The 13,326-nt window shown below is 41.1% G+C and overlaps 8 non-coding genes across 8 annotated transcripts; all 8 read right to left on the reverse strand.

The window, feature by feature from the left end:
• Window positions 1-1,458: 1,458 nt before the first annotated feature.
• trnae-cuc (transfer RNA glutamic acid (anticodon CUC)) lies at window positions 1,459-1,530 on the reverse strand. The gene has a single exon. It is a non-coding gene; the product is annotated as a tRNA-Glu (tRNA).
• A 696-nt stretch (window positions 1,531-2,226) lies between these two features.
• Window positions 2,227-2,298, reverse strand: trnam-cau (transfer RNA methionine (anticodon CAU)). The gene has a single exon. It is a non-coding gene; the product is annotated as a tRNA-Met (tRNA).
• A 1,042-nt stretch (window positions 2,299-3,340) lies between these two features.
• On the reverse strand, window positions 3,341-3,412 carry trnae-cuc (transfer RNA glutamic acid (anticodon CUC)). Its single transcript has one exon. It is a non-coding gene; the product is annotated as a tRNA-Glu (tRNA).
• A 696-nt stretch (window positions 3,413-4,108) lies between these two features.
• trnam-cau (transfer RNA methionine (anticodon CAU)) lies at window positions 4,109-4,180 on the reverse strand. Its single transcript has one exon. It is a non-coding gene; the product is annotated as a tRNA-Met (tRNA).
• A 1,042-nt stretch (window positions 4,181-5,222) lies between these two features.
• On the reverse strand, window positions 5,223-5,294 carry trnae-cuc (transfer RNA glutamic acid (anticodon CUC)). The gene has a single exon. It is a non-coding gene; the product is annotated as a tRNA-Glu (tRNA).
• A 1,788-nt stretch (window positions 5,295-7,082) lies between these two features.
• trnae-cuc (transfer RNA glutamic acid (anticodon CUC)) lies at window positions 7,083-7,154 on the reverse strand. The gene has a single exon. It is a non-coding gene; the product is annotated as a tRNA-Glu (tRNA).
• A 1,809-nt stretch (window positions 7,155-8,963) lies between these two features.
• On the reverse strand, window positions 8,964-9,035 carry trnae-uuc (transfer RNA glutamic acid (anticodon UUC)). The gene has a single exon. It is a non-coding gene; the product is annotated as a tRNA-Glu (tRNA).
• A 1,809-nt stretch (window positions 9,036-10,844) lies between these two features.
• On the reverse strand, window positions 10,845-10,916 carry trnae-uuc (transfer RNA glutamic acid (anticodon UUC)). Its single transcript has one exon. It is a non-coding gene; the product is annotated as a tRNA-Glu (tRNA).
• Window positions 10,917-13,326: the final 2,410 nt, after the last annotated feature.

The raw sequence follows: 13,326 nt of genomic DNA on the forward strand, positions 1-13,326 counted from the left end.
TTGTCCCCTCCGAACTGTCACAAATTGGTCCTTATTCTGTTCCTGGTCTAGTCCCGGCTGCACGGGAGACGCTGAGGGGCTGAGCTCGGCCTTACTGCTACTGCTAATGCTAATGCTACGCCCTGTAGCGCGATCCGGTAGCCCTCGCGCTAAAACCGAACTATAACTGGACTTAAGCTCCTCTAAACAGCGGATCCGCGCTTCTAACTCCGTAACCCTGGCCTCCAAAACTACCACTACACTGCACTTCACGCACCTATCAGAGAAGGAGCCAGGGTTCTGACTCGACATATGACAGCTCAAACAGGTAAAGGTAGATCCAGCCATGACGCTAGCGGCTAGGCTAGTTCAGGCTGGAGCTAGAGAGTGAGGAGGGCTTTTTAATCCACGAAATACAGAAAAATGAGCGGTTTGAGGCTCCGGATTGTTTGCGGAGAAATCAAACGCTCACTTTCGTGTATATGATGCGTAAATAGTGTGTATAATTCGTGGATTAATCGGTAAAAGGCTCTAAGAACGAACAGCTCTGAAAACGCGACACACTCACCGGAAATGACGTCCAACTTCCTGTCTCTATCTGGCTCTACCACTGAGCTACATCCCCATCTACTGCCTGTCATGATTTTTTTCCAAGCAAGGTTTGGACCTTTCCCTTTGTGCCATGAACAGACTACTGAATGGCGCTGCAGGGGACTGAACCCAGGATTTCCTACATGCCCTTGATCTGAAAGAAATGCTGAGAAATGAAACATGCTGGTTTATAAAATGGAACGAAAGCTTGAAAGTTGTGCTCCCAAACAGACGTTGCTGACAGGATTCAATTCCAGTTGACAGAAATCCTAACCACTAGAGCATATGGGAAATGTAAGAATCAAGTGTAAAAGATTGAAGTGTAACATAAGCCTCATGGATGTTGGAGAGGTTAAGGAACAGTGCTCAGTTGGGGCACCAGCTTTTAAGCAAGCATTTTTACTATCTAAAAGTGCTTGGTTCTGCATGTAATGGAAAGAAGCCCACTCTACGTGCAACAAATCTCGTGATTTGTATTTTGCTTTTGCTAAATAGAAGTATTTCTTGATATTGAATACAGTTCATTTTGCTCTCAAATTTGAGATATTGTTTTGTTTCAAACAAAGCATTTGACTGAGTGCATGAAAACATTTTGGGTAAGAAGCACTATCTGGCCATTCTGAGTTTGTGTTGGATCCCTACTAGATATTCTGGCCGAGTGGTCTAAGGGGCTAGATTTAGGTTCGTGTCCCTGTGAAGGGATGCATTCAAATCCAACAACTGTTAGACTGCATGGAAAAGCTAAAGGTCGATTACTAGATATTAAAGCTGCGCCCAAATGCGTGATATTTTTCTATGCCTCGCTGGACACCAATTAAAGGTTTTTACACTTGCTTTCACAACATGTCCTGTGCGTAATGTGGATACAAGTCTTCCAAGAGCAGGATATTCCCATACCGGGAGTTGAACCCGGGCCACCTGGGTGAGAACCAGGAATCCTAACCGCTAGACCATATGGGAAGGATAACAAAGCAGCTGATTGAATTATAAAGTAGACCTCAGTGATGTTTGAGAGTTGAGGAACAGTCCAAACAGTGCATATTTGGGGAATCAGCTTGTTAGCAAGCATTTTTAATCCAATCTAAAAGTGTTTGATTCTGCATGTAATTGAAAGAAGCCCATTCTAAATGGAAAAAGTCTCGTGATTTGTATGTTGCTTGTCGTTCAGCCAATAAGACCATGGACCTGAAATCCACAATACGGGATTTTGGAGGCTATTGTCCTATGCATTATAATTATGGGGTTTTGTACACCTAATGGACTCAAATTGCTTCAAAATGTGTAACCATAGTTCTTTTTTGACCTACATCTTGTTGGTTCAGCATGAGTATGCAATTTTACTAGGTGCTGATTGCTGGACCATTATCTTAAAGACAAGAGAGTTACTTAAACATAGCGTTGACTTTGATTACTTGTGAAGTAACATAGTCTTGAAAGAGTTCCTTCTCAGCTATTTTTCCCCCCAAAAAAGAAATGACAATGTAGGATGGATTAAATAAAAGTGCTGCTCGATTAAATGGAAGGTGGAACTGGGAGCTCGCGCTGAAACTCAGCTTCCATCATCTATATCGGCATCAGTTGAGAATAAACCTACACTTTGCTGACTAGCTTGGTTAATCCTGATTAGAAAAGCCATCAGTGCAAAGTAACACATTCTAGCAGAGGATGGTTTCGATCCATCGACCTCTGGGTTATGGGCCCAGCACGCTTCCGCTGCGCCACTCTGCTGAGTGCTCTCTTTCGATGGGACTTGAACCTAAAATACCTGGTTTAGGGGGCCAGTGCATTATACCTACGGGGCTATATACATCTAAATGACTCAAATTGCTTCAAAATGTGTTATCTAGATTCAAAGGTAATGCAGAACTGGGATCTTGCACAGAAGCACTGTGCTCTACCACTGAGCTACATCCCCATCTACTGCCTGTCATGATTTTTTTTCCAAGCAAGGTTTGGACCTTTCCCTTTGTGCCATGAACAGACTACTGAATGGCGCTGCAGGGGACTGAACCCAGGATTTCCTACATGCCCTTGATCTGAAAGAAATGCTGAGAAATGAAACATGCTGGTTTATAAAATGGAACGAAAGCTTGAAAGTTGTGCTCCAAAACAGACGTTGCTGACAGGATTCAATTCCAGTTGACAGAAATCCTAACCACTAGAGCATATGGGAAATGTAAGAATCAAGTGTAAAAGATTGAAGTGTAACATAAGCCTCATGGATGTTGGAGAGGTTAAGGAACAGTGCTCAGTTGGGGCACCAGCTTTTAAGCAAGCATTTTTACTATCTAAAAGTGCTTGGTTCTGCATGTAATGGAAAGAAGCCCACTCTACGTGCAACAAATCTCGTGATTTGTATTTTGCTTTTGCTAAATAGAAGTATTTCTTGATATTGAATACAGTTCATTTTGCTCTCAAATTTGAGATATTGTTTTGTTTCAAACAAAGCATTTGACTGAGTGCATGAAAACATTTTGGGTAAGAAGCACTATCTGGCCATTCTGAGTTTGTGTTGGATCCCTACTAGATATTCTGGCCGAGTGGTCTAAGGGGCTAGATTTAGGTACGTGTCCCTGTGAAGGGATGCATTCAAATCCAACAACTGTTAGACTGCATGGAAAAGCTAAACGTCGATTACTAGATATTAAAGCTGCGCCCAAATGCGTGATATTTTTCTATGCCTCGCTGGACACCAATTAAAGGTTTTTACACTTGTTTTCACAACATGTCCTGTGCGTAATGTGGATACAAGTCTTCCAAGAGCAGGATATTCCCATACCGGGAGTTGAACCCGGGCCACCTGGGTGAGAACCAGGAATCCTAACCGCTAGACCATATGGGAAGGATTACAAAGTAACTGATTGAATTATAAAGTAGACCTCAGTGATGTTTGAGAGTTGAGGAACAGTCCAAACAGTGCATATTTGGGGAATCAGCTTGTTAGCAAGCATTTTTAATCCAATCTAAAAGTGTTTGATTCTGCATGTAATTGAAAGAAGCCCATTCTAAATGGAAAAAGTCTCGTGATTTGTATATTGCTTGTCATTCAGCCAATAAGACCATGGACCTGAAATCCACAATACGGGATTTTGGAGGCTATTGTCCTGTGCATTATAATTATGGGGTTTTGTACACCTAATAGACTCAAATTACTTCAAAATGTGTAACCATAGTCCTTTTTTGACCTACATCTTGTTGGTTCAGCATGAGTATGCAATTTTACTAGGTGCTGATTGCTGGACCATTATCTTAAAGACAAGAGAGTTACTTAAACATAGCGTTGACTTTGATTACTTGTGAAGTAACATAGTCTTGAAAGAGTTCCTTCTCAGCTATTTTTCCCCCCAAAAAAGAAATGACAATGTAGGATGGATTAAATAAAAGTGCTGCTCGATTAAATGGAATGTGGAACTGGGAGCTCGCGCTGAAACTCAGCTTCCATCATCTATATCGGCATCAGTTGAGAATAAACCTACACTTTGCTGACTAGCTTGGTTAATCCTGATTAGAAAAGCCATCAGTGCAAATAAACACATTCTAGCAGAGGATGGTTTCGATCCATCGACCTCTGGGTTATGGGCCCAGCACGCTTCCGCTGCGCCACTCTGCTGAGTGCTCTCCTTCAATGGGACTTGAACCTAAAATCCCTGGTTTAGGGGGCCAGTGCATTATAGCTACGGGGCTATATACATCTAAATGACTCAAATTGCTTCAAAATGTGTTATCTAGATTCAAAGGTAATGCAGAACTGGGATCTTGCACAGAAGCACTGTGCTCTACCACTGAGCTACATCCCCATCTACTGCCTGTCATGATTTTTTTTCCAAGCAAGGTTTGGACCTTTCCCTTTGTGCCATGAACAGACTACTGAATGGCGCTGCAGGGGACTGAACCCAGGATTTCCTACATGCCTTTGATCTGAAAGAAATGCTGAGAAATGAAACATGCTGGTTTATAAAATGGAACGAAAGCTTGAAAGTTGTGCTCCAAAACAGACGTTGCTGACAGGATTCAATTCCAGTTGACAGAAATCCTAACCACTAGAGCATATGGGAAATGTAAGAATCAAGTGTAAAAGATTGAAGTGTAACATAAGCCTCATGGATGTTGGAGAGGTTAAGGAACAGTGCTCAGTTGGGGCACCAGCTTTTAAGCAAGCATTTTTACTATCTAAAAGTGCTTGGTTCTGCATGTAATGGAAAGAAGCCCACTCTACGTGCAACAAATCTCGTGATTTGTATTTTGCTTTTGCTAAATAGAAGTATTTCTTGATATTGAATACAGTTCATTTTGCTCTCAAATTTGAGATATTGTTTTGTTTCAAACAAAGCATTTGACTGAGTGCATGAAAACATTTTGGGTAAGAAGCACTATCTGGCCATTCTGAGTTTGTGTTGGATCCCTACTAGATATTCTGGCCGAGTGGTCTAAGGGGCTAGATTTAGGTTCGTGTCCCTGTGAAGGGATGCATTCAAATCCAACAACTGTTAGACTGCATGGAAAAGCTAAACGTCGATTACTAGATATTAAAGCTGCGCCCAAATGCGTGATATTTTTCTATGCCTCGCTGGACACCAATTAAAGGTTTTTACACTTGTTTTCACAACATGTCCTGTGCGTAATGTGGATACAAGTCTTCCAAGAGCAGCATATTCCCATACCGGGAGTTGAACCCGGGCCACCTGGGTGAGAACCAGGAATCCTAACCGCTAGACCATATGGGAAGGATTACAAAGTAACTGATTGAATTATAAAGTAGACCTCAGTGATGTTTGAGAGTTGAGGAACAGTCCAAACAGTGCATATTTGGGGAATCAGCTTGTTAGCAAGCATTTTTAATCCAATCTAAAAGTGTTTGATTCTGCATGTAATTGAAAGAAGCCCATTCTAAATGGAAAAAGTCTCGTGATTTGTATATTGCTTGTCATTCAGCCAATAAGACCATGGACCTGAAATCCACAATACGGGATTTTGGAGGCTATTGTCCTGTGCATTATAATTATGGGGTTTTGTACACCTAATAGACTCAAATTACTTCAAAATGTGTAACCATAGTCCTTTTTTGACCTACATCTTGTTGGTTCAGCATGAGTATGCAATTTTACTAGGTGCTGATTGCTGGACCATTATCTTAAAGACAAGAGAGTTACTTAAACATAGCGTTGACTTTGATTACTTGTGAAGTAACATAGTCTTGAAAGAGTTCCTTCTCAGCTATTTTTCCCCCCAAAAAAGAAATGACAATGTAGGATGGATTAAATAGAAGGTGGAACTGGGAGCTCGCGCTGAAACTCAGCTTCCATCATCTATATCGGCATCAGTTGAGAATAAACCTACACTTTGCTGACTAGCTTGGTTAATCCTGATTAGAAAAGCCATCAGTGCAAAGTAGCACATTCTAGCAGAGGATGGTTTCGATCCATCGACCTCTGGGTTATGGGTACAGCACGCTTCCGCTGCGCCACTCTGCTGAGTGCTCTCCTTCGATGGGACTTGAACCTAAAATACCTGGTTTAGGGGGCCAGTGCATTATACCTACGGGGCTATATACATCTAAATGACTCAAATTGCTTCAAAATGTGTTATCTAGATTCAAAGGTAATGCAGAACTGGGATCTTGCACAGAAGCACTGTGCTCTACCACTGAGCTACATCCCCATCTACTGCCTGTCATGATTTTTTTCCAAGCAAGGTTTGGACCTTTCCCTTTGTGCCATGAACAGACTACTGAATGGCGCTGCAGGGGACTGAACCCAGGATTTCCTACATGCCCTTGATCTGAAAGAAATGCTGAGAAATGAAACATGCTGGTTTATAAAATGGAACGAAAGCTTGAAAGTTGTGCTCCAAAACAGACGTTGCTGACAGGATTCAATTCCAGTTGACAGAAATCCTAACCACTAGAGCATATGGGAAATGTAAGAATCAAGTGTAAAAGATTGAAGTGTAACATAAGCCTCATGGATGTTGGAGAGGTTAAGGAACAGTGCTCAGTTGGGGCACCAGCTTTTAAGCAAGCATTTTTACTATCTAAAAGTGCTTGGTTCTGCATGTAATGGAAAGAAGCCCACTCTACGTGCAACAAATCTCGTGATTTGTATTTTGCTTTTGCTAAATAGAATTATTTCTTGATATTGAATACAGTTCATTTTGCTCTCAAATTTGAGATATTGTTTTGTTTCAAACAAAGCATTTGACTGAGTGCATGAAAACATTTTGGGTAAGAAGCACTATCTGGCCATTCTGAGTTTGTGTTGGATCCCTACTAGATATTCTGGCCGAGTGGTCTAAGGGGCTAGATTTAGGTTCGTGTCCCTGTGAAGGGATATATTCAAATCCAACAACTGTTAGACTGCATGGAAAAGCTAAACGTTGATTACTAGATATTAAAGCTGCGCCCAAATGCGTGATATTTTTCTATGCCTCGCTGGACACCAATTAAAGGTTTTTACACTTGTTTTCACAACATGTCCTGTGCGTAATGTGGATACAAGTCTTCCAAGAGCAGGATATTCCCATACCGGGAGTTGAACCCGGGTTACCTGGGTGAGAACCAGGAATCCTAACCGCTAGACCATATGGGAAGGATTACAAAGCAACTGATTGAATTATAAAGTAGACCTCAGTGATGTTTGAGAGTTGAGGAACAGTCCAAACAGTGCATATTTGGGGAATCAGCTTGTTAGCAAGCATTTTTAATCAAATCTAAAAGTGTTTGATTCTGCATGTAATTGAAAGAAGCCCATTCTAAATGGAACAAGTCTCGTGATTTGTATATTGCTTGTCATTCAGCCAATAAGACCATGGACCTGAAATCCACAATACGGGATTTTGGAGGCTATTGTCCTGTGCATTATAATTATGGGGTTTTGTACACCTAATAGACTCAAATTGCTTCAAAATGTGTAACCATAGTCCTTTTTTGACCTACATCTTGTTGGTTCAGCATGAGTATGCAATTTTACTAGGTGCTGATTCCTGGACCATTATCTTAAAGACAAGAGAGTTACTTAAACATAGCGTTGACTTTGATTACTTGTGAAGTAACATAGTCTTGAAAGAGTTCCTTCTCAGCTATTTTTCCCCCCAAAAAAGAAATGGCAATGTAGGATGGATTAAATAAAAGTGCTGCTCGATTAAATGGAAGGTGGAACTGGGAGCTCGCGCTGAAACTCAGCTTCCATCATCTATATCGGCATCACTTGAGAATAAACCTACACTTTGCTGACTAGCTTGGTTAATCCTGATCAGAAAAGCCATCAGTGCAAAGTAACACATTCTAGCAGAGGATGGTTTCGATCCATCGACCTCTGGGTTATGGGCACAGCACGCTTCCGCTGCGCCACTCTGCTGAGTGCTCTCCTTCGATGGGACTTGAACCTAAAATACCTGGTTTAGGGGGCCAGTGCATTATACCTACGGGGCTATATACATCTAAATGACTCAAATTGCTTCAAAATGTGTTATCTAGATTCAAAGGTAATGCAGAACTGGGATCTTGCACAGAAGCACTGTGCTCTACCACTGAGCTACATCCCCATCTACTGCCTGTCATGATTTTTTTCCAAGCAAGGTTTGGACCTTTCCCTTTGTGCCATGAACAGACTACTGAATGGCGCTGCAGGGGACTGAACCCAGGATTTCCTACATGCCCTTGATCTGAAAGAAATGCTGAGAAATGAAACATGCTGGTTTATAAAATGGAACGAAAGCTTGAAAGTTGTGCTCCCAAACAGACGTTGCTGACAGGATTCAATTCCAGTTGACAGAAATCCTAACCACTAGAGCATATGGGAAATGTAAGAATCAAGTGTAAAAGATTGAAGTGTAACATAAGCCTCATGGATGTTGGAGAGGTTAAGGAACAGTGCTCAGTTGGGGCACCAGCTTTTAAGCAAGCATTTTTACTATCTAAAAGTGCTTGGTTCTGCATGTAATGGAAAGAAGCCCACTCTACGTGCAACAAATCTCGTGATTTGTATTTTGCTTTTGCTAAATAGAAGTATTTCTTGATATTGAATACAGTTCATTTTGCTCTCAAATTTGAGATATTGTTTTGTTTCAAACAAAGCATTTGACTGAGTGCATGAAAACATTTTGGGTAAGAAGCACTATCTGGCCATTCTGAGTTTGTGTTGGATCCCTACTAGATATTCTGGCCGAGTGGTCTAAGGGGCTAGATTTAGGTTCGTGTCCCTGTGAAGGGATATATTCAAATCCAACAACTGTTAGACTGCATGGAAAAGCTAAACGTCGATTACTAGATATTAAAGCTGCGCCCAAATGCGTGATATTTTTCTATGCCTCGCTGGACACCAATTAAAGGTTTTTACACTTGTTTTCACAACATGTCCTGTGCGTAATGTGGATACAAGTCTTCCAAGAGCAGGATATTCCCATACCGGGAGTTGAACCCGGGCCACCTGGGTGAAAACCAGGAATCCTAACCACTAGACCATATGGGAAGGATTACAAAGCAACTGATTGAATTATAAAGTAGACCTCAGTGAGGTTTGAGAGTTGAGGAACAGTCCAAACAGTGCATATTTGGGGAATCAGCTTGTTAGCAAGCATTTTTAATCCAATCTAAAAGTGTTTGATTCTGCATGTAATTGAAAGAAGCCCATTCTAAATGGAAAAAGTCTCGTGATTTGTATGTTGCTTGTCGTTCAGCCAAACAAGACCATGGACCTGAAATCCACAATACGGGATTTTGGAGGCTATTGTCCTGTGCATTATAATTATGGGGTTTTGTACACCTAATAGACTCAAATTGCTTCAAAATGTGTAACCATAGTCCTTTTTTGACCTACATCTTGTTGGTTCAGCATGAGTATGCAATTTTACTAGGTGCTGATTGCTGGACCATTATCTTAGGACAAGAGAGTTACTTAAACATAGCGTTGACTTTGATTACTTGTGAAGTAACATAGTCTTGAAAGAGTTCCTTCTCAGCTATTTTTCCCCCCAAAAAAGAAATGACAATGTAGGATGGATTAAATAAAAATGCTGCTCGATTAAATGGAAGGTGGAACTGGGAGCTCGCGCTGAAACTCAGCTTCCATCATCTATATCGGCATCAGTTGAGAATAAACCTACACTTTGCTGACTAGCTTGGTTAATCCTGATTAGAAAAGCCATCTGTGCAAAGTAACACATTCTAGCAGAGGATGGTTTCGATCCATCGACCTCTGGGTTATGGGCACAGCACGCTTCCGCTGCGCCACTCTGCTGAGTGCTCTCCTTCGATGGGACTTGAACCTAAAATACCTGGTTTAGGGGGCCAGTGCATTATACCTACGGGGCTATATACATCTAAATGACTCAAATTGCTTCAAAATGTGTTATCTAGATTCAAAGGTAATGCAGAACTGGGATCTTGCACAGAAGCACTGTGCTCTACCACTGAGCTACATCCCCATCTACTGCCTGTCATGATTTTTTTCCAAGCAAGGTTTGGACCTTTCCCTTTGTGCCATGAACAGACTACTGAATGGCGCTGCAGGGGACTGAACCCAGGATTTCCTACATGCCCTTGATCTGAAAGAAATGCTGAGAAATGAAACATGCTGGTTTATAAAATGGAACGAAAGCTTGAAAGTTGTGCTCCCAAACAGACGTTGCTGACAGGATTCAATTCCAGTTGACAGAAATCCTAACCACTAGAGCATATGGGAAATGTAAGAATCAAGTGTAAAAGATTGAAGTGTAACATAAGCCTCATGGATGTTGGAGAGGTTAAGGAACAGTGCTCAGTTGGGGCACCAGCTTTTAAGCAAGCATTTTTACTATCTAAAAGTGCTTGGTTCTGCATGTAATGGAAAGAAGCCCACTCTACGTGCAACAAATCTCGTGATTTGTATTTTGCTTTTGCTAAATAGAAGTATTTCTTGATATTGAATACAGTTCATTTTGCTCTCAAATTTGAGATATTGTTTTGTTTCAAACAAAGCATTTGACTGAGTGCATGAAAACATTTTGGGTAAGAAGCACTATCTGGCCATTCTGAGTTTGTGTTGGATCCCTACTAGATATTCTGGCCGAGTGGTCTAAGGGGCTAGATTTAGGTTCGTGTCCCTGTGAAGGGATATATTCAAATCCAACAACTGTTAGACTGCATGGAAAAGCTAAACGTCGATTACTAGATATTAAAGCTGCGCCCAAATGCGTGATATTTTTCTATGCCTCGCTGGACACCAATTAAAGGTTTTTACACTTGTTTTCACAACATGTCCTGTGCGTAATGTGGATACAAGTCTTCCAAGAGCAGGATATTCCCATACCGGGAGTTGAACCCGGGCCACCTGGGTGAAAACCAGGAATCCTAACCACTAGACCATATGGGAAGGATTACAAAGCAACTGATTGAATTATAAAGTAGACCTCAGTGAGGTTTGAGAGTTGAGGAACAGTCCAAACAGTGCATATTTGGGGAATCAGCTTGTTAGCAAGCATTTTTAATCCAATCTAAAAGTGTTTGATTCTGCATGTAATTGAAAGAAGCCCATTCTAAATGGAAAAAGTCTCGTGATTTGTATGTTGCTTGTCGTTCAGCCAAACAAGACCATGGACCTGAAATCCACAATACGGGATTTTGGAGGCTATTGTCCTGTGCATTATAATTATGGGGTTTTGTACACCTAATAGACTCAAATTGCTTCAAAATGTGTAACCATAGTCCTTTTTTGACCTACATCTTGTTGGTTCAGCATGAGTATGCAATTTTACTAGGTGCTGATTGCTGGACCATTATCTTAGGACAAGAGAGTTACTTAAACATAGCGTTGACTTTGATTACTTGTGAAGTAACATAGTCTTGAAAGAGTTCCTTCTCAGCTATTTTTCCCCCCAAAAAAGAAATGACAATGTAGGATGGATTAAATAAAAATGCTGCTCGATTAAATGGAAGGTGGAACTGGGAGCTCGCGCTGAAACTCAGCTTCCATCATCTATATCGGCATCAGTTGAGAATAAACCTACACTTTGCTGACTAGCTTGGTTAATCCTGATTAGAAAAGCCATCAGTGCAAAGTAACACATTCTAGCAGAGGATGGTTTCGATCCATCGACCTCTGGGTTATGGGCACAGCACGCTTCCGCTGCGCCACTCTGCTGAGTGCTCTCCTTCGATGGGACTTGAACCTAAAATACCTGGTTTAGGGGGCCAGTGCATTATACCTACGGGGCTATATACATCTAAATGACTCAAATTGCTTCAAAATGTGTTATCTAGATTCAAAGGTAATGCAGAACTGGGATCTTGCACAGAAGCACTGTGCTCTACCACTGAGCTACATCCCCATCTACTGCCTGTCATGATTTTTTTCCAAGCAAGGTTTGGACCTTTCCCTTTGTGCCATGAACAGACTACTGAATGGCGCTGCAGGGGACTGAACCCAGGATTTCCTACATGCCCTTGATCTGAAAGAAATGCTGAGAAATGAAACATGCTGGTTTATAAAATGGAACGAAAGCTTGAAAGTTGTGCTCCAAAACAGACGTTGCTGACAGGATTCAATTCCAGTTGACAGAAATCCTAACCACTAGAGCATATGGGAAATGTAAGAATCAAGTGTAAAAGATTGAAGTGTAACATAAGCCTCATGGATGTTGGAGAGGTTAAGGAACAGTGCTCAGTTGGGGCACCAGCTTTTAAGCAAGCATTTTTACTATCTAAAAGTGCTTGGTTCTGCATGTAATGGAAAGAAGCCCACTCTACGTGCAACAAATCTCGTGATTTGTATTTTGCTTTTGCTAAATAGAAGTATTTCTTGATATTGAATACAGTTCATTTTGCTCTCAAATTTGAGATATTGTTTTGTTTCAAACAAAGCATTTGACTGAGTGCATGAAAACATTTTGGGTAAGAAGCACTATCTGGCCATTCTGAGTTTGTGTTGGATCCCTACTAGATATTCTGGCCGAGTTGTCTAAGGGGCTAGATTTAGGTTTGTGTCCCTGTGAAGGGATATATTCAAATCCAACAACTGTTAGACTGCATGGAAAAGCTAAACGTCGATTACTAGATATTAAAGCTGCGCCCAAATGCGTGATATTTTTCTATGCCTCGCTGGACACCAATTAAAGGTTTTTACACTTGTTTTCACAAAATGTCCTGTGCGTAATGTGGATACAAGTCTTCCAAGAGCAGGATATTCCCAAACCAGGAGTTGAACCCCGGCCACCTGGGTGAGAATCAGGAATCCTAACCGCTAGACCATATGGGAAGGATTACAAAGCAACTGATTGAATTATAAAGTAGACCTCAGTGATGTTTGAGAGTTGAGGAACAGTCCAAACAGTGCATATTTGGGGAATCAGCTTGTTAGCAAGCATTTTTAATCCAATCTAAAAGTGTTTGATTCTGCATGTAATTGAAAGAAGCCCATTCTAAATGGAACAAGTCTCGTGATTTGTATATTGCTTGTCATTCAGCCAATAAGACCATGGACCTGAAATCCACAATACGGGATTTTGGAGGCTATTGTCCTGTGCATTATAATTATGGGGTTTTGTACACCTAATAGACTCAAATTGCTTCAAAATGTGTAACCATAGTCCTTTTTTGACCTACATCTTGTTGGTTCAGCATGAGTATGCAATTTTACTAGGTGCTGATTGCTGGACCATTATCTTAAAGACAAGAGAGTTACTTAAACATAGCGTTGACTTTGATTACTTGTGAAGTAACATAGTCTTGAAAGAGTTCCTTCTCAGCTATTTTTCCCCCCAAAAAAGAAATGACAATGTAGGATG

This window comes from Eucyclogobius newberryi, unplaced genomic scaffold (assembly GCF_026437365.1).
Source record: "Eucyclogobius newberryi isolate DKJ021-1_F unplaced genomic scaffold, fEucNew1.0.hap1 SCAF_211, whole genome shotgun sequence".
In the NCBI taxonomy this organism is placed as follows: domain Eukaryota; kingdom Metazoa; phylum Chordata; class Actinopteri; order Gobiiformes; family Gobiidae; genus Eucyclogobius; species Eucyclogobius newberryi.